This window comes from Apodemus sylvaticus, chromosome 11 (genome assembly GCF_947179515.1).
Source record: "Apodemus sylvaticus chromosome 11, mApoSyl1.1, whole genome shotgun sequence".
NCBI lineage: Eukaryota > Metazoa > Chordata > Mammalia > Rodentia > Muridae > Apodemus > Apodemus sylvaticus.
The window spans coordinates 43742784-43764406 of NC_067482.1; the positions used below are offsets into that span (position 1 = coordinate 43742784).

Consider the following 21623-nt stretch of genomic DNA (forward strand, 5'->3'; position numbering starts at 1 on the left):
GGTGCCCAGCCTGATGATGTGAGCTCCACCCTTGGAAACCACATATTAAGAGGAGAGATCAGGCTCCCCGATATTGTCCTCTGATCTTAACATAGTCACTGTAGCACATGTGCACCACTGAACACAAATATTCCCCCCTCAAATAAAAATGTTAAATGTTAATTATTTTCATTTTGTGTGTGCGTTTTGAATGTCTGTGTACTGTACGTGTGCTTGCATGTACATGGACACACGTGTGTGTGAATGCTCAAGGTTGATGACACGACTCATCTTTGATAGTTCTTCCGCATCATTAATTGAGACAGGGTCTCTCAATCAAACACAGAGATTGTGGATTTGCCTAGCCTGGGATCCCTTCTCTCCATCTTCCAAGGCTGGAATTAGGGTGTGTGGTGTTTCTGCTCTAGTTGATGGTGACTGGGACCTATAACTGAGGGGGACTAACGTTATATATAATAGCCAACTTTATCCAAAGCATCAATTTGTCCTCTAAGTGTTAAGAAGAATCATATGGGTAAGGTGTTCAGTCACATATGGCAAGAACATGCTTTTCTGTAGAGGCACATGAAAAACAACAGCTGAGGTAAACCCACTCCTGTCTGCTACACCTGGGAGGGACCACCAAAGCACATTTCAAGAACAATTCCATGCTTTTGAAGAACTGAAGTCACAGTCTCTCGTCTTGTTTTCTTGGAGTTTTCTCCCAAGCACTCAGACAGAATTCCCCTCCAGTTCAGGACTTCATTCTTGGAATGTGTTCCAACAGGCACCATGCCCAGCCTCGTGTTTATATGAGTTCTGGGGATCCCCATGCTTGTCTGACAGGCACTTTAACCACTGAGCCTTCTCCCCAGTTCCCACCCTAGTTTTGAGAACACAAAAGTAGGACAGTCAGAGATTTGGCTTCAGGTTTGGTCAAGGCTGTGCTTTGGTTCCTCTAAACTTTCAGGCCAGGGTTTCTCAGCCCAGGAGAATTTTTTAGTTTTCCCCATGATGTTAAGTCATCTGGATATGATGGTGGGACAAGCCTGTCACCCAACAGTCTAGAAGAGGCAGGAAAATGGAATTTGAGGTCAGCCTGGAATACTCATGAGACTCATCTCAAAAGAGTGATAAGAAGAAAGCAAAGTCAATGTGAATCATTCATTCATCACACACAGTGACAAGGATTGCTAGCAACACACAAGAAAAAGCACAGACACTACCACCCCCATCTCCTTTGGTTTTAGTTTCTTCTCTTCTCTTCTCTTCTCTTCTCTTCTCTTCTCTTCCTCTCTCTCTCTCTCTCTCTCTCTCTCTTTCTCTTTCTTTCTTTCTTTCTTTCTTTCTATCTTTCTTTCTTTCTTCTCTCTCTCTCTCTCTCTCTCTCTCTCTCTCTCTCTCTCTTTCTTTCTTTCTTTCTTTCTTTCTTAGATTCATTTATTTTATGTATGTGTGTCGCTGTCTTCAGGTACACTGGAAGAGGGCACCAGCTCTCATTACATTGTGAACCACCATGTTGTTGCTGGGAATTGAACTCAGGACCTCTGGAAGAACAGCCTGTGCTCTTAACCACTGAGCTATCTCTCCAGCCCTTGTTCTAGTTTCTAATGTTTCAGTCACCTGTGGTCAACTATGGCCTGAAATATTAAATGGAAAATTCTAGAAATAAAATTTTTTCACAAGCTTTAAATATTGTATTGGCATGAGTAGGGAAATGAAGCTTATACAGTTCCACTCAGACTCGGAATCTCCCATGTAGCACATCTGCCCCGTACGTACCCCCTGCTTGCTGGAAGTCCGCTCCATTGAGCACGCATACCCTGTTTACACAGCCTTATTGGCTACCACACTGACTATTGTTGCTGTTGTTTGTGTTCAGGTAGTCCATACTTTACTTAATAATCACCCCAAGGATGGCAGAGGAATGATGCCAGGACATGCCAACAACGTACATTTTAAATAGTCAAAAGGAAATTTTAGTCTAGTAACGCATCTATGAGAAGCAACTTAGTATAAAGAATTATTGATAGGAACCATTTGTATACCCACTATTTCAAACATCTACTAAAGGTCTTAGACTATGTCCCATGTGAATAAGGGGGCACTATCATATAAGTGTAATATTTACAATTACTGAATTTAACAGATGTAAAATAGTTCTTCCACACTACTGTAAATGCTTGTGAGCCTAAGCTTGTTGTAGCCTGTTGGGAAACACTGGGTCTCCTGGCGACTTTCATTCAGTGTGATTCTCCTCAGTGTGGCAAATGGCTTCTTGTAATATACAGAACGATACATAGCTTTGTACTCATCTTGGGAAAGAGTTTTTCCAGCTCCCAAAGTGTTGAGTCCTCTATTTGAGCATCTCAAAGCTGGCCACAGAGATAAAAGGAATGGCATTGTCTTAGAGTATTTTTCTGTTCCTTCAGCTTCTGCTAGGAGGTATGTGATGCTAGGGATTGGAGGAGGGGTGGCGAGGCAGCCTTACTTAAACCTTGAAACTTCGGTGTGATGCTTCCATTTCCAACTTGTGTGTTTTGTTTTGGCACTCCTCAGTGAGGACTGACTTCTCTGTTCTGGTGAAGTGGCTCCTAGGGAAGGAGGCAGTGGCTACACGGCATTAGGTTACAGGCCGGTGGTTAAAAAGACTGACGTTAAGATCAAGTGCTAACTCATCACTACTCTCTGGGCCTCCAGTGAGTGTAGAGGGATAGAATGATGTAATCATTCACGACTCCATGAGGGAACTTCCTGAGCTTGGGTTTGGGAAAGCTTCTAAGAAGGTCTCAAAACTCCATGGGCACCCACTGTCTTTTCCATTTGTGTGTCCCAGAATTGTAGCCTTCAAGATAACTGGATGAGCCTGTTCTTTTTGCTGTCGAAGTAAATGTTGGAGCCTGGAGAATTGGAACCCTAAATTTGTATTCAAATCAGAAGTGTCAGTAACTAGGGAGGGGTTGGGACCTTGGTGCATTAGTTATGTGGCCTCAACCCTTAAGTCCATGGCGTCTGGTTTCCATTTTAGATAGTTGGTTTCAAAGTGGGATAGGATTGGGAGTGTCCAGTCAAGTTGGAGGGTCAAGATAGCTCTTAGAACATCTGTGGACCCGTGGTGGTTTGAATAGGCTTGGCCTATGGGAAGTGGCACTTTTATGAGGCATGGCCTTGTTGGAGGAAGTGTGTCACTGTAGGGGTGGAGTTTGAGGTCTTATCCTCAAGCTCTGCCCAGTGTGGAAGAGCGTCCTCTTCTGGCTGCCATCAAGATGTAGCTAGAACTCTCAGTTCCTTCAGCACTATGCCTGCCTGCAAGCTGCCATGCTTCCTGTCAGGATGATACTGGACTAAACCTTCTGAAAATAAGACAGGCCAAGTTAAATGTTGTTCTTTATAAGAATAGCCTTGGTAATGATGTCTCTTCACAGCAATGAAATCCAAACTAAAACAGGACCCACGTGTTTAGTGAGGAACCAGGTAAGGGGTTTGCCCCATATTATATGGCTGTAAATGGCAGGGGGAGGGAGATATAAGATTCTGCGTGTCAGACTATCTACTCTACATGAGTGTCCTGTAGATGTCTTAAACAGTTGGAAAATGAAAGCAGAATAGGAAAGTGGTTTCATCACACCTCTGGTGAAAATGTTTTGTAAATGGGACTAAGGAGAAAAGGAGCGCTTAAAATCCCATGTAAAATAAAAGCAAAAGAGGGAAGGAAAATCCAGAATTATTACCATAAGGCGACGGACATTCTGTTTGCTATGTAGGGAGGCAACTGCCTTCTAAGACGTGTATGATAAGAACCATTTGGGGATGTTCTTAGATTAAGAAGAATCAGCTTCTAATGGTACAGTCTTCTGCTAGTTCTTCAAACATGTGGAGTTTTGTTTGTATGTGTGTTAAAGCTAGTGTCTTGTTAGATTTAAAATCCTGACAATAAAACAGCCATTTTAGCTACTTTAAGGCTAGCATTTAAGGCAGAATAAGATACTGTTCCACTTTCTAAGGTATCTGAGCTCTGTAGGGTTTTCTGTTGTGTGAGTTTTTCTAAGATATTTATTCCAGAAAGTATCTGTAGGCACTTGGGTTCATGCTGCCTGGTAGGAAGAGAAACAGTGGTGGTCTCTTAATTAGAAGAAAGGCAAGTTGCAGACAATCTCTCATTTGAAGGAGGCTAATTTGTGTCCTATGTCAGTTTCTTAGCAATTTGTGGTCCAGATTCTAATCTGTAGGCAAACCCCACATATCTCCTGAATGCAGAAGTAGAGATGGCCCTGCAGACTGTTCACTACCTCTCAATACAAGATGAAAGGCTAACCTTTCTTTATAACCGATTTCCTTCCTCTACATTCCCTCTTTGAAACACGATCGAGTGTTTATGTCTACTGTCGATTTAATGCGAAGCGTTGGAAATGTGGTATTTGATGTTCGGGAACGTCCTGCTGGTCTCAGATTTTCAGGCTTGAAACTTTTCCATTAAAGTGGAAGTGCGCTTTTCTTAAAATCCCACATCCAAAGTATGCAAAGGCTCAAGAAAATCCTCACCTAGCAACACTGCTGCATTGGGGTGAATTTCCCACCATAGACATCAGAGACATGGTTAAACTGCAGCCAGTACTCTAGCAACATCTGATCTTTTCTTAAGAAAATCCTTTTTTTTTTTTCTTCTCATAGCTAAGAATCAGTGTCTTTACTCTTCTTCTGGCTTCAGTTCCGCAGTTGACACCATGTCACTTTCTTCTCTCTTTGGCTTTTCCCAGTGTCTTAGCTCAGGGCCAGTCAGACCCGTAATTGTAATCCAAGCTGGATTCCCTACCTCGGGTCCATTTTCAGCTGCTGCCGAGGAGGCTGCCGTGCAGATCTAGTGTTTGTTCAGGTGTGCGATGGTTCCCTGGTCCCACAGGGCATCTCCAGTGCTTCCTGATCTCGCTCTTTTCTCACAGAATCTTTTTACCTAAAGTCACTGTTGTCCATTTGAAATATGCTAGAGGCATTCTGTCCTTAACATGGTGTGAGTTGTCCTTTCTGCTGCACGACACTTATGGGCTCAAATTATCATTGTAAAGGTCTAATTTAGGTCCCTCCTCATCCAGAAAATTCTTCAAGGACCGTCTCAGAAAGTTCTCGGCTCTTGTACTGGAATCATCCTCATTGGATTGTGCCTTATTTGTCTTGGGACATGAATCTGGATGGTTCTTAGTGGTGCCCAGTAGACAGTCACTGAATTAAATCAACAGTTAGGTGGAATCACTTATTCTTTGAGGGAGTGTGTGTGCATGTGTGTGGAGCGAGAGAAAGACAGTGAGAGAGAGGGTGACGAGGTGCTTCCTTTGTGCATGCAGCATGGGGTTTTGTGGGGAGATCACGGAAAGCTCAGCAATATCTAGACTGGGAAAAATCCCACAGGGCAATTGACACAGATGTTAGAATACATTGTTAGAAGGAAAAAGAGAGTTAGGAAAATGAGCATGGGACCAGGAGATAACAGAAGATCTAAGGAGTTCAGCCTGCTGGGGAAATAAGAACACAGTAGGAGACGGGTGAGACGGGTTAGCATCAGCGAGGTGGGCCAGCGCCCGATGCCACAAAGAATCCTTACAGTTACTAAGTGTGTGCCTGCGTGCTCAAGGCTTGGTCTCCATCAGAGTACAAGGTTTAAGAGATGAGCCTCGTGTAGGCAGGCCTTAGGTCATGGGGGATTGGCACCCTGTGTTCTTCTTGCATTGTTTTGGTTTCTTGGCCAGGAGGTGAGCAGTTTTACTCCTCATTGCTTCTGCTGAGATGTATGTACTACCTGGGCACAGGAATGACGCCAGTCACTCATGCACCAGTCTCTCTAGAACTGTCGGTCAAAATAAACATTTTAATTTTCCCTCTCCTCCTTTCCTTCCTTCCTTCCTTCCTTCCTCCCTCCCTCCCTCTTTCCCTCCATTTATTTATTTATGTATTTATGTATGTATGTGTGTGTTTGTTATGTATGTATGTATGTATGTATTTATTATTTATTTATTTATGATCTCACCTGAGAATCTCGTTTGGCAGAGTCTGCCCTTGGACTCCTAAGCCTGCTCCCGCCATCTAAGTGCTAGATTATAGGTGTGGTGTGCCTCACCATACCCAGCTCACTGCCTCTTTGTAAGTTGGTTGTCTCAGGTGTTTCGTTATGCCGACAGAACTCTGACCAACACAGAGCCACTTCCAAAATAGGCGGGTAGTTTAAATAGATATTGCCACCAGTTGATAATTGCTGAAGCTGGATAATGTGACAGTTTGTTTACTCCATTTGAAGGTTCCTTTAATGAAAGGTTTTTTTTTTTTTTTGTAACATTAATTCTTATTTTATGTGATGTGCATTGGTGTTTTGCCTGCATGTGTGTCTGAGTGAGGAGGTCAGAGCCCCGGGAACTGGAGTTACAGTTGTGAACTGCCATGTGGGTGCTGGGGATTAAACCCAAGTCCTCTGGAAGGTTCTTAACCGCTGAGCCGTCTCCCTAGCCTATCCCCTTTCCTCTTTTATGGGACTTGGGTCTTGTTTTTACACAATTGCGAGAACTTGCTCCTGGAACTTCGGAGGCTCAGGTCTCAGCTCTTGCCCCTTGCTTGCTTGTTTGGCTTAGGGCCTCGCTTAGCATCCTGGGCCTTCTTGTTCAGACGTAGAGAGTGTTGACAAGGCGGGTCCTCTCTGCCAGGGCTCAGCTGCAAGGCTGCTCTTTTGAGAGAGGCATTGGCCTAGACACAAGAAGAAAGGTTTTGGTGTTTCTATCAAGCGTGACGGCCATGACGGTCATGGTGTCAGTCAGGACGTGTGTTTATCATGTTACAGTTCTGAGTTTGTGGTCTCGTGAACAGGAGAGCCACACTGCTGGCTCGAGTTGGTAGAACTTAGTGAAAGCAAAGGAGCATCTCGTCACACTTTGGTTGCATGGTCTTAACCCTTAGTTGATGCTTCTTACCTTAAGTGACAGGATTCAGGTCCTGGAGGGCAGGGTCAAGCCCCCGAACTACAGATGCACCACAGGAGAATCCCTTTCTGTCAGGGTTGTCCTAAGGATTTAGTGAACTAATATATGCAGATTACTTCAGTGATGTCTAAGACACAGTGACAGCATTGACCCTATTAGTTATGTGAGTAGAGTTTTCAGGTCTTTGAATGTTGGTTGAAGGTTTAGTGCCCCTATCACCTTTAATTCTTCCCCTCAGCCTCCTCTGTCCCTCCATCCCTTCTTTCCTCCCTCCACGCTCGGAACATGTTGGAAAGCTCATTGCTGTCTTATGGGAAAACAAATGGACCGGGAACAGAGACGCGCATTTGGCATCTGAGCCTGGCCCTTCTTGAGACCATGCGCCCCACCCTTCCTCTGCATGCTTACAGTCTGCTCAGTTGCTGGAGGGCTTGCCTGGCCAGGGCACTAGGGGTGGAGCCCAGCTTGGAGCCCTGCCCTCCAGACGACAGGCGCTTTCTGCAGCCATATCTAGTTTCTGGCATCTTACTCTGGCATCCTGCTTGCTGGCTAGAGCGTTCTGTGGAGAGAAATTCTATGGTTTTTCTGCCGGGGTCAGAGACAGCCCCTCCATTAAGGAGAGCCCTTGTGATGCTCTTGTAGGCAGGGGAAGCGGAGAGTGCTTGGTGTTCCTCAGCACTCTGACTAATCCCTTAGCCAGCAGCTGCTGTCATTTCCTCTCCAAGGCCTGCTGAGCTGCTTGGCCAGGCTGGCAGCACCTGTGAGGCCTTCCCTCCCATTCCTCAGAGCAGCCTGTCATGGTCACCCTACTATTTTATCACCGTATGCTGATGGGATCATTGTCTCCCTGCACTGAGTCACAGGCTGGCCTTGGCATCGTGGTCCCCCCACCCCCGCCCCCAAACATCCTGTGATTTTTTTTTTTTTTTTATTTAACTACTGTTTCCTCTTAAGCCAATTGCTTGTCCCTTAATACTCTTTCTGGATTCCTTTGTTTTCTTTGCTTGCGTCTGTTTGTTTTCTATTTATTAAGCTGGAAATAAGTTTTCAGGCCTGTCTTATTTATTCCGGAACTGCGACTCCACTTATAGAATCTATATTTCCCCTTGCTCGCTCTGCAACTTGGAGGTGCTTTACAGCTCAAAAAAATTCCTACTAAGGGGAAGCCCTGTCTCCCCCAGACGTGACGGGGTGGTCGTGATGGGTAGACCAGGTGGGATGCGTGGAAGAGTGCAACGAATCCTGGGGTTTTTATTTCCATTCCTAAGTGGTGAGTCTTTGGGAAAGTTATTTATCTGCTTCCACTTCAGTTTTTGAACTAAATATATTAAAAAAAAAAAAAAAGGAAGTCATAGTATCTGTTTCTTGGGGGCTGTGTGAAATGATGTGTTTGACACCAGTTTAGTCCAGTAAAGCTTGGTCACTATCACTTCTGTGTATATTGAGGTCTTTGAGGCTCACAGTAAGGTAGCACTTGTTTTTTGTGTGTAAATTATTTTTAGGTGACAATTTTTGTGAATTCATTCCTTGCCCTTTCTTCTTTTCAGTTATGGGGGAGACACCATACATGATCTGGGGTCCACATCTGTCTTGAGTGTAGGGGAGGCAGGTGGGTGGTGGTGATCTGGGGTCCACATCTGTCTTGAGTATGGGGGAGGAGGGTGGGTGGTGGTGATCTGGGGTCCACATCTGTCTTGAGTATGGGGGAGGAGGGTAGGTGGTGGTGATCTGGAGTCCACATCTGTCTTGAGTATGGGGGAGGAGGGTGGGTGGTGGTGATCTGGGGTCCACATCTGTCTTGAGTATGGGGGAGGAGGGTGGGTGGTGGTGATCTGGGGTCCACATCTGTCTTGAGTGTGGGGAGGAGGGTGGGTGGTGGTGATCTGGGCTCCACATCTGTCTTAAGTGTGGGGAGGCGGGTGGGTGGTAGTGATCTGGGGTCCACATCTCTTTTGTACAGATGCAGTGTTTAGGCTCTGGGATGTGGAGACTGAACCAAGATTCCCTCTTGGAGGAGACAAGGAAGGGAGTGGCAAGCTCCTTCCTGCTTCTTTAGACTTGTCCCTGGTTCAGCACAGGGAGACTGGGGTGGGGCTGGGAGGTGTTCAGTAGGTCCTTCACGCACTTCCTTTGTCCTCGATGAGAGCCCTGCCCAGGGCTTCTGAGCCTGGCACGGGCCAGGCAGAATGGTACAGTGGGCAGACCCTCCTTGGATGGCATCTCTGCTCTGTTGGGGAACTTCTCCCCCTTTGAATATATAGTAACTATGGGAGGAAGAGACTGGGGGAAGGGGTGACTGTGGGGAGCAGCGAAGACTCCCAAGGTCCCTGGCACGCTGTCGATGCCCATCTTGTTAGTGTTTTTCTGGCACAGCCCGCAGTTCTAGGCTGTGGGAAGCTGCTCCTGAAGGAATCTCAGATAACACTAGGAAGGTTACAAGAGGCATTTTTGTGGGCGATGGGTACCCTTTAGACCTCACTCTCCGGTGAAGACTTGTCTTGAAAAGTTCAGACTTGTGTTTGTCTTGTTTCCTTATCTTAGTGACAGAGCAATGTCAAAATACATATTCTGGGCTCCAGACCAGGCTGCTGCCTGGACATGTACCCCGAGAGAAGCTTCCAGATGTGCTGATACCAGTGTAGCTCCGAGCCACTGCCTCTGGCAGGCCACAGTGGCTGCTCAGAGTGTCTGCAGCATAAGACCATTGGCAGAACTCCAACTTGGGTCTCTGTGGTGGTGGTCTGAATGGGAATGGCTCTCACAGGCTCATATGTTTGCATCCTTGGTCCTCATTGGAACTGTGTCAGAAAGATTAGGAGGTGTGGCCGTGTTGGAGGAGGCATGTCACAGGGACAGGTTTGACATTCCTAAAGACTGGTACCACTTTACTCTTGATGTCTGTCTCTACCTCCTGCATGGGATCAGGAAGTGAGCTCACAGCTATTCCTGCATCCCCATCATAGATTCTAACCTTCTGAAACCTCAAGTCTCACCACTTTCTTTTATTAGTTTTCTTGGTCATGGTGTTTTGGCATAGCAGTAGAAAAGTCATCAATACAACTATATTCATTAGTCTTCTCTTACTGTGACAAAATACCTCAGAGAACAACCTGAAAGAGGAAGGGTTTATTTGCGCTTACAGTTTAGAGAATTCAGTCTGTGCTTGGGCCCATTTCCCAGGAGCCGGAGTGTGCTGCAGAGTAGACTTTTTTCTCTCATAACTGTTAGAGAGCAGAGACCTAGAAACGGACCAGGGGCAAGTATAACTTGCTTGCCCCAACTGGCCTATTCTTAATAGGCCCCTTAAACTTCTCAGAACCTTTCAAATGAGAGCCAACAGTTCAGGACCAAGTGTTGAACATAAGAGCCTTTGTTCTGGTGAGATTTTACATTAGAACTGGATATTTTCTTGGGCATTGGGATAAGACAGGAAACAGATACTCTCATTATCTCTGCCTTAGCAAGAAGATGCAGTCGTAGTTACAGTAACTCAGCGGCTTCTACATACATTAATTTATTTAGTTCTAATAATGCTTCTACAAGTTAGATGATGTTATTATATCCTCCTGCGGGACATGTCTGAGTTCACTCTCCAGAAGTGGTACCCTTGTGTCTGTTCATATCCACTTCTTTTATTTCATTGGATTGCCTTGGACATAAGCTTTGGGGTGTGTAGCATCTGTGGCATGTGGAGATTGGGTAAAAGCTTGTAGCACAGACCCTGCATTATTCCCAAGTATATCCAGGCCCAGTTCAGATTTCAGGAGGATGCTTGCCCATGCAGAAGGGAATTGTGTGTACTGGTGAGTCAACAGGGTTGGTAGAACAAATGTTTAGCCTCTGCCTTTCATATTGGCTCTGTCCAGTCTCCCATCAGGTGGTAAAGTGTTTAGGGTTAGCTTGCTCTCAGAGTTATAACTGGGAGACAGTTTCTTGGGCTTCTTTTGCTGAGTCCCATGGAGAGATCAAACCCTCCTCCCTCCCTTTTAGAAAGCCTAAGGAAAATGGCTCTTGTTTTATGTTGGGAGAGACCAGAACTCAGCCTCTGAGGCCTGTGTGCTTTTAGCAAGCTTGGAAGTAGTTGCCAGAGGAGGGATTTCATATGGAGTCTGGGTAAATGCATTTCAGATGTGCCTGCTCATACTGGAAGGCTACGGGTTCCTCAGGCAGATGCAGCAGATGTGAAAACCAGTACAAGGCATCCTGGCTGGGTGCTGGGTACTGTGCTCAGCAGTCTGAGTCCTCTCACTGCTAACTCTCACTCCGCTGTGAGATAGAGCCACTGTCCCTGTTTGACAGAGGAGGACGGTGGCTTGGAGAGTTAGTGATACATCTCGAGAGCCCCCAGGACTTGCATCCATTGCCCTCTGAACCTAGAGCCCATGCATTTTCCGTAATCAATTATTCCTTTTCTGGGAAAGACACCAGCCCCACAGAAGACACTTGTAAATAAGCTTTTCCTTATTGAGATATGAAGATTTTCTCTGGTATGAAATTAATAATGTTAAGTAATTCAAAATGGAAGTAGAAAAATGAGTGAGTGAATGAATGAAGAGGGTTAAGCGCTGGTACAGGAAGACTAGCATTTCTCCTACCCCAGTAGACTCAGAACGTCGTGATTTTCTTTTGAAGGATTTTCATGCTGTACTTTTTTTTTTCATTTTTGTTAAAAATGATATCATGTCTGAATCATCAAGTTTCAATTCCTATTTTTAGCTACAATGAATTCTGGACTCATTAAGAGGGCCCCCATTGTGTTTCTGATGTCCACTCATTTAAAATCTCATCGCCCAGTTGTGTTATCTAGCAGTTAGTTCTACCTGAAAAGTTGCTTGATTTAAGGCAGATACCATATGTGGTTTCACAAAATTCAGGTTTCTTTGAAAAAGGCCTCAGAAGAATCACTAAAACTATATGTATTAGTTGATGAACTACTGAAGTGTATACATGAGCTTCCACCAAGCGGTTTGTTCTAGAACGCATGCCCCCTCTCCCTACTCAGTCACACAAACAAGGGGCTAAGGAGTGGACAAGACCTGTCATGCTAATTAGAATTCCATGTCAGTGCTTACATGGACTGACTTCCTGATTAAATAACTGTTTCTCAAGGGCCTGGCAGCTGCCAGACCCAGTCCTAGCACGCACCTTTATTTCACTTGTTTGTGGCATGATGTCTCCATTTCTGCATTGAGTAGTTTTGAACCACAACTCTTAGCATAGTCAGTCCATGGACACCGCCTTTCTACATGCTCGAGCACTAATGGCACCTCTGTCCCTGTCCAGCTTCTTTGGTCAAATTGTCTTTTGTCTCTTTCGTCTTAGGAGAAGACGAGGTAGAAATTGAACAAAACTTTGTCTCCCTTTTAAAAACACCTGTCAGCTTAGAGTCGGCCTTCAAGTGGCCTTTAGATTGGAAGTGCCTTCTTTACTGCCCACCCAGCCCCAACCTGGATTTGCAAATCACTGAATTAAGTTCCCTGAGGGCGCCAGCTTCCTCATAAACTATCAGAATATTCTGGTTTTCTCTTTGGAACAGAAGGTAATGACACTCTCCTGCCCCTGAGGTAACTATGACCAAAGCGAACAAATGAAACTTTCCAAATCAAATCTTAACCTTAGGTTTCAGAATGTGAGAAACGTTCATTAAAGTTTTATTTAAATATAAGTTGGTTTCATGCATGAGGAGTATCTTGAATTTATTACTACCCAAATGTCAAATTATACTTGATTAGTGTCTTTTATTGTTAGAATATGAGTGTGCACATGTACACATAGTATAGTGCATGTGTGGGCATCAAGGATAACTTTGTGGATTCACTTCTCTCCTTCTACTTCTGTGTGGATTCCAGGGCTTGAATTCAGTCACCAAGTTTTCATGGCAAAATGTTTTTACCCCTGAGTCATCTCATTGGCCACGCCCCACCCCCACCCCAATTGTGTGTATGTATGCACTGTGGTGACCAAAGAACAACCTTGGGTGTTGCCCTGAGGAATACTGTCAACCTCCTTAGAAACAGGGTCTTCTATTGGCCTGAGGCTTACCAATTAGTTTAGGCCAACTGGCCCCAGAGCCCTAGACAGGACACCATGCCCGCCAATTTTTACATGGGTTATGAGCATCAAACTCATGAACTCTTACTTACAAAGTAAGCACTTCACCTGAGCGCTCTCTCCATCCCTTGGCTAATTAAAAAAAAAATCCTAACAAAGACAAAATACACTCATTTTAAATCCTATTTAGTGGTAGGTTGGTGGCAGGGTCTCTGCCACCATTTTTCAAGGCAACAGGCAGCCAAATGCCCTCCCCCCCATGTTCCCATGCAGTAAGGTGTGTGTGTGTGTGTGTGTGTGTGTGTGTGTGTGTGTGTGTGTGTGTGTGTTCACCCGGGTGTCTGCTAGACTGTGTGCTCTTGATGTTAGGCAGACCAAAGGAAAGAGAAAGCTAAGGTACGGACATATGGTAAGTGTGCTGCAAACAGTTGCATCTTGGAATTTGGGGAGCTGAAGGGACTACAGTTCATAAAGAATAAGAAATTAAGAGTTAAAGAGAAATGGCTACAAGCTCCTTGTACACACTCTGCAAAAACAATGCTCCATTCCCCATTCCTCTCCCTTCCGGTTACTGAATCCAGTCAGGAAGCCGGCTGCCTTCAGCCAGGTCTGCCCTTTGTTTGACAGGCTTCTGTTGTGCTGTTGCCAGGTAGAGTTGTGTTAATGAATAGAGGCTGGTAGAGGTGGGGGTGGGAGGATCTGCTAAGCAGCCGACCCAGTCATCCTTTCTATTAGAAACCACTTCTGCCTGAGGACGGGAGGACAAGCTGCCTCCAAATGCTGGCCAGTGATCCATGATTGGTGGAGCTGGAGAATCAGGGTGCAGGGAGACTCAGCCCCGCACACTGCGCTGGCTTGAGCCATTCTGGTCGTTTGTCTCCATTGTTTATGGAAAGTATGATGAATGTATCAAAGGTGGTAAAATATATAAAGGCCAGTGTTCCTTAAACATCTGTAATTCATGTGCCTCTTTATTTAAAGGAGAAAAAGTCATCTCATAAATCCTCAGGAATAAATAGTTTTGTTACAGAGTAGCTTAAATATTCCCGAACATAAAACTAGGTATATAAACTTCATGCTTCTAGCATGTCTATAACTGAAAACCAATGAAAAATTTATAGTGTAAATTCAAGCAAGAGTACAAACCAATAAAATTCAAATTAACGCTAATTTATTGTGACAGATAATTTTGTTTGACTAAAATTAAACCTCCCCTTGGAAATGTGATTTTGTTTCTGACAGCTGAAGTGCCAGTTCCGAGCCCCTGGGAAGTCTGCCTGCCCTCCCTTTGTTTCTTTGTAATCTAAGCCCCCTTTGTGCCATGCACCTTTATTTAGCAGAATTTGTGACTCAAACCTCAATTCTGCCTCATCTATTTTTATTTGGCTTTATTAATTAAAATTATCATACGTGATATAATAAGATCAGAACATACATGCAGACCCACTTTTGACCAAGTATGTTCAGGGTTGACCCCAGTACTGCAAACAATAAAATCTTAAAAGAAATAACTGCTGTTTTTTGTTGTGTCCCAAATTGCCATTCAAAAACAAAGGGAGTGGGGGGAATAGACATTGCTGGGGGGTAGGGGGAGAGTCAACCTGATTTTTGCTAGCACTTGTCTTTGCTAAGAAACTTCTTAAAGGGTGGTGTTTTGTGGGGGGTGGAAGGCAGTGACTGCTCAGAGAAGTAATGAAGTGGAGAAGGGAATGGTGAGCCAAAAACCAGAAAAGATCATTTGGAAAAATTCAACTTCCTCAGTCAGGTGAGTCACAGTTTCAAGGTATAAGTAACCAATGGCTGCTGTAACGAGCAGCACAGATATGGTTTTCCTTCTGAGCATTCTGTTGGACAGCACTGTTGTGGGGCAGTGGAGGGGAGCATGTGCTGAGACGGCCTTTAATGTGCACGGACTGAAAGATGACAGTTTATTTAAGGCCACCATGATATTTGAAAGAAAAGCAGTGTTATTTTAGAAAAGCCAGTTTTTTCTTCATAAGATGCAGCTCAGTGTTGTGTTAAAAATGTGAAGAATATGTCTGTGGGAACAGACATGCGAGGTCACAGAAGCTCTTGAACTATAATGTGGTTGTCTGGATGTAAAAGGAGGTCCAGCTGGGAATGTATAGTGTTTAGTGCATTGCGCGGACCGTGAGAGGAGGCCTGGTAAGGTAGGCCTAGGGCTTGAAGCCCTGGAGACCCAGAAGGGACAGTAGGAGCTTCGCCTGCTTCTGAAGCTCACCAGGTCCCCGTCATGTAGCCACAGCCCCCCATAGAGAGAATTGTGGTCATCAGTCACGGAGGGGCAGCACCCACAAGTCCCTTTTGAACAGTGGCTCTCAGTTGGCTTCAGGTGTGTGAAGTAATCTAAATATGAATATGTGGACATTTTGTATCTTTCTCCTTTACCAGATCTTTTTCTTCTAACCCATATTGAATTTTTGGACAACAGGCATGATATGTCTTGGGCAGCCTGGTTCTCAGGACGTTTTTTTTTTTTTTTTTTTTAATTAAGTAAAACAGAGTTTTAAAAATAGAAACTTTGCTAAGACAGCTATTTGGCATGTTAAAAATTGAACTTGAGTTTAGTTTCTAAAATAAATAATTTTAGAAATGCTTCTTAAAAAACTGTTATGCCCCTTGTTAAAACTGGGGTTGTTGTTGGGGTTGGATGAGTTCCAGCTTGCTTTCTTTTTCCTTGAGGGTGAGGGAGGGGATGTGGAGGAGTGTTTTACTCCATGCCAACACACACACACACACACACACACATAGCCACACACATAGACACACATATACATACTTGCACACACATACATACACATACCCACATACCACATACATACAGAGTCACTCATTGTATTCTTTCTAATGTGCCTTTCATATAGTGGCAGCTATTTGGTTGTATTGTAGAATGTGCCTTGAAGATTAAAATAAAGAATAAAGTAATTACTGCTTTCAGACAAGGTAGAACATTACTGTTAACACTTTTGCTTGGAGGTTTTGCATGTTAAAAAAAAAAAACATCTTGGGGCTGGAGAGATGGCTCAGCGGTTAAGAGCACTGACTGCTCTTCTACAGGTCCTGAGTTCAATTTCCAGCAACCACATGGTGGCTCACAATCATCCATAATGAGATCTGATACCTTCTTCTGGTGTGTCTGAAGACAGCTACAGTGTAGTTACATATAATAAATAAATAAATCTTTAGGTCAGAGTGATCGGGCCCGGAGCTAGCAGGGGCCTGAGCAAGCAGAGATTCTGAGTTTAATTCCCAGCAACCACATGATGGCTGACAACCATCTATACAACTACAGTGTACCCATATACATAAAATAAATAAATCTTTTAAAAAATTGTATTGTAACCAAAGCAGCATGAGTGAGCCCGTGTGTTTAAGACATGTATTTTACAGGTGACATGGATGAGGAATGCCTTCAAAATTGTCTATATTAGATGGAAACTGTGCAGTCCAAATCCCTAGTACCTAGAGTAGTGCACGGTGATTACTGAATTAATGAATTTTTAGCAATTAAATAACTTAAACTTAATGGCCACAACAGTCATCTTTTCATTGATGCACGGTGTTAGGAACTTGCAAACCTCACGTGGCCTGCTCTCTGTCTGGCAGCTGATGTGGCTGATGTGGCCTTAGCCACACTTATATCTGTCTCATTTTCATTTGTGACCTGAGTGTTACCAGGGCCCTCAGTGTGACCATAGATTTGAGCATATTCACTGGAAACATGGTAGGCTCACACAACTGAAGACAGTGACTCCCCTCTCCTAGAACTTACCAGTAGCTAATAGATCACAGTAAGGGGTAGAGTCCTTTAAGCTCCACCCCCAGTCTGTGACTGATTGTTGACAGGGCCAGTCTGTGCTGGCCTAGTGCAGGCAACAACAGTTGCTGTGAGTTTGTGGTTTTGAAGGCTATGCCATGCCTAGAAGGCAGCGTTTTGCATTTTTCTCTCTCTCTTCTGACTCTGACATTCTTCTCAACCTTCATCTACTATGCTCCTCAAGCCTTCCTTAAGGGGAATGGTAGAAGTGTCCTGTGTATATGTATAGCTTAGCATTAAGTTGTCACATAGTCTCAGTACGTTGAGCAGCCAGAGTCTGTAGTCACTTGGAGAGAGAAGCTGAGAACAGCATCTGTCTATGGTGTAAAGAGAACTATTGAGATACTCTGCCAATTTAGCTGACACCAGGGCCTGTGACTTTCCTAGCTGTGAGCTTTTAACTCACTTTACAGCACTAGGCATGGTTTCTCGATGGGCCTCAGGCTTAATCAGGGAGCAGTTAGTTACTCCGCATCAGCTATGCCACTATTGCACAAAGAAGCTCATGTTTCCTAGAAGGTTATATCCTGCCTCAGAAGAAGCTGCATGTCTTTTGCTTGGGATTGTCTCCACGGCACCATCTCTGGCAGCACTGTAGCTTCTTAGTAACTGTTTTGTTGATTGACACAGTGCTTAGCAGTTTGTACAGTGCCTTCCTAATTGGTTCCAATAATTGGTGCCTTTAAGAGCCTGGCTGACAGCATCATCCTGGATTGATGGACATGAAACCAAGGAGGAAGGAGGCCAAGTTAGTTCTCTCACAAGGTCTTGGGTCCTGAGTAGGAGAGCTAGAGCTACAGGCTCTAAATCTGTTGACTTCTGTCCTCCTTCAGTTAACAGACATTTCCCTCTGCCTTCTCCAGTTGAGACCCTCTTTATTTCAAACTATGACAGAGAGAGTTCCTACATGAAGTGTCTTTGAAGTGGCACGTCATCATTACCAATCACACCCTCTTCTGGGTGCCAGTTTGGATCATTTACAGTAGTCTTCTGGGTTACTTGTGGTAGGAACCTATGATAATACCTCATCATGCTGTGGTAGGGATTTAAACTAGCGTTCCTTTCTTTTTTTTTTATTCGATATATTTTTATTTACATTTCAAATGATTTCCCCTTTTCTAGCCCCCCACTCCCTGAAAGCCCCATAAGCCCCCTTCTCTCCCCCTGTCCTCCCACCCACCCCTTCCCACTTCCCCGTTCTGGTTTTGCCAAATACTGCTTCACTGAGGCTTTCCAGAACAAGGGGTAGCGTTCCTTTCAAACAACTTGTCTTTATTTTTCATTCACTTGAAATGTAAATTAACACTAATAACCCAAGCTATTCTATTTACTTTTTATTTATTTATTGTGGGTGTGTGTTTTGTATGTACACGTGCCTATGTATTCTACTTCTGTGTGCAGAGGCCAGAGAAGGAGGTTGAGTATCATGATGTATCATTCTCTAGCTGAACCTGGAGCTAGGCTGGTGGCATTCCTCCTGTCTTTGTCCCATCCCCGCCCCCTCCAGCTCCCCTCTCATCACTGAGGTCATAGATGGAACATGGCCGTACATAGCCTTTGCATGGATGCTGGGAATATGAATTCAGGTCCCAGATGCTTATCATCACTCAAGCCTACAGTCCGAATTCAAGTCAGACTCTCGTGGCTCTGCGAGGACCACTCTCCTGCTACTCTTTCTTGACTTGCATGCCGGGTCAGTTGGAGGTAGAAATTGAAGCAGCAATGAGTGAGCTCTGTTGATGTTTCTGGAATCTTGCCCAGGAAGCAGAAATCTTCCACAGGATATCAGAAGACCAAGAGAAATATGCTGGCCCAACAGTCAGCTCCTCCAAGGGTAGGGATTCCTGGGTATACATTTTGTCAGAATCATGTAGCTGTAGCCCAAACCCTAACAGCACACAGCCAAGACAGCAGACATTCAAGGCACCTTATCTCATGTCACTCTCGGTTTTATTTAGTCATCTACAGACAGAGATGATTGGGTAACTTCACCAAATTTCTGTCCAGTTTATGGCTGGTATGACAGAGTTCTAACCAGACTGCTAAATTTGAACAACGACATCCTCTGACAAATGACCGTCAGGCATTACTAGATTATGACACAGCTCTGGTGACCACAGCTCTGGTGTCCTTGGAAAGCGTCAGCAAGAATCTCAGCCCTTTTGCTTGTGTGGACATTGGACTTTGGTATTAGAGCTGAGGCATTAACGGCATGGTGATGGATGGAGGGATGTTAAGAGCAGCTTGGGGTAGAAAGTCCGCTTTCTTCCCTTGCTTTTTCATCCAGTGCCATCCAGGGCCATTGTGCTCCTCTCTGGCTGTGACCGAGCAGGACATCATCCCTGGTGCGGCTGCTCGGTCACAGCCAAGGCTTTTGTTATAGCATGACACAGTAGGGGAAGGATCCTGGGAAGGCCACAGGAAAGGCCTTTCGGGGATGGGTCTGAGTTGGTCCGTGCTCTCTCTCCCTTCGACCCTCAAGCTAGTCCTTCTTGATGAGGATCGTAGACATCTGATGCACACAGATGGACCTTGTAAGCGGACAGGTAGCAGAAGCAGAGGTGTTTTTGTTTAAAAAAAAAAAACAATTCTGAAGGGAAGCAAAAGCTTCTTGTTCTCAGAGGTCGCACAGGTCATTTTGTTTATTTTTTGGATTTAATGTCTTGTTTCCTTCGTTTTTCTAAACCGCTAATGTCTTTTCCTTAAGATTTATTTTTTTGAGATAGGGTTTCTCGGTGTAATAGAGCCTGTGATGGAACTCACTTTGTAGACCAGTGGGTTCTGTGGCCTCAAACCCACAGAAATCCTCATGCTGCCTCCTCCAGAGCTCTGGGACAAAAGGTGTGCGCCACCACGGCAAGCGAATCACTTGTTCTTAAAAACAGTTGTGCATGTGTCTTTCCTGTCTCTCTCAGGTGGCTTGGCATGGCATAGATTTATCCTGTTGAAAACCTTGCTTTGAACTGCAGGGATTGCACTGTTATTAACGAAGCCAGCACTAGGACCAGAAAGCTCTCAGCTTGACAGGCAGTTTCTGTTGAGGACACCTGCCACCACCGTACAGTGTAGCCATTGTTCCTTCTGTGAGAGCATTGTGGACAGAGCTGCGGCTTTTAAAGCCCAGAGTTGAGTCCTCCTTTGTCTTCCTGCCTACATTTCAGTTTCAGTGGAATCCGTTCCTGTGTATTCTGATTTCACTGTTACAAATTTAACACGTGTTTGCTCGTGCACGTGTTTCTTCTGAGAGCGCATGCTGAGGTGTCTCAGTGGTAGGAGGAGCGATATGCAGGGTCAGAGTCAGACAAGAGAGCTGGATTCAGATGCTCGCTTCCACGGAGTTTGGCAGAGGAAAATCATTTGACTTCTCTGGATATGGGCTGTCTGGTGTGAGTGACATCACCAGCACCCCCGGGGTGAAGATTCCATCACCGTGCCCTGCTTCTTGGGATGCTTAGAGGATCCAGAGTAGCTAAAGGCCTTGGTACTGTGAAGTAATTAAATCTTCCTAGGAGGTCATGTTAATTAAAGGGCGGTTGTGCAGCACACTAGTGAGTGACATTTGGATAGGATTTTCTATCTGTGCTAATTTTGTGGAATAGATCAAGAAAATACATTTCTAGGAAAGTTGTTTGTCAGCCCTGAAGGGCTCCTGGACACTGGGTTTGAATTTCTAAGTGAAATGCTACATGGTGGACTGCCTGGGACCCAGGAGTCTTATAGATATCTAATTTTTTTTCTAATTTTGGGGTAGTTATATAATGAGATATCTTGAGAATAGAATCCATGTGTAAACAAAAATTTGTATGTTTCATGGTACCATATAGATGTACCCTAAAGGTACATTTATATAATATTTAGAAGAATTTTGTGTATGAAACAAAGTTTTATAGTGTGGAATTTTCCACTTTATGGTTCTATGTTGGCATTGGAGGCATTTCAGGTTTTGGAATATTTTAAATTTTTGTATCAGGGTTGTCCAGAGTTTTGACTTCATTTATTAGCCCTTATTATTCAGATAAAAGGCAATCTACAAAGAAGGCTGATAAAGGATAGGTGTCTAATTCTTGTTCTGAATTCTCATACTCCTTTTAAGAACTTTAACTGTGGAAACCACACATGTTTATTGTATAAAACTGGAACATATCAGAAAGGAAATATAGGGCTGGAGAGATGGCTCAGCAGTTAAGAGCACTGGCTGTTCTTGCAGAGGACCCGAGTTCAAATCCCAGTAACTACATGGTAGCTCACAACCATCTGTAATGAGATCTGATGCCCTCTTCTGATGTGTCTGAAGACAGTTACATGTACTTATAAATTAATTAATTAATTAAAAAAGAAAGGAAATATAAATATATTCTAGAAATACGTTTATTCACATCTTGATGGCTTTAGAATATTCTGTAGGATAATCCATGCTTATATGATTTTCTGTCTTGCATTTTTTGGTTTCAGGGACTGAAGTTTCAAGTGAAGGAAGAGATTAATATGGTACTGTTTTGGCACATTTGTAAAGGGTTGATGGGTACCATTTTGACTTACCGAAAAGAATTGTAGACTGATCTCTGAAAATAGCATTGGTTCTGTTCTTCTTTCCATAAATTTTGGTATTCAAAATGTATCGATGTTATCATAGCTACTAGTATAATTAATGCTAACATATGAAGACTTTAAATCTCTTATTTCTCACTGCTCTAGAATGTCTGTCAGATGATTGTCCCATTTGCTGTTTTTGGAGCTGAAATTGCCCGCCTCAGTATTAGTGAGCATCAGACATTTTAACATCGTTTGTCTGAGTG

The 21623-nt window shown here is 44.1% G+C and overlaps 1 protein-coding gene across 11 annotated transcripts in view; it reads left to right on the forward strand.

Moving 5' to 3' along the window:
• Positions 1-21623, forward strand: part of Apbb2 (amyloid beta precursor protein binding family B member 2) — a 314642-nt gene that overhangs the window by 51185 nt on the left and 241834 nt on the right. The window lies entirely within an intron of this gene.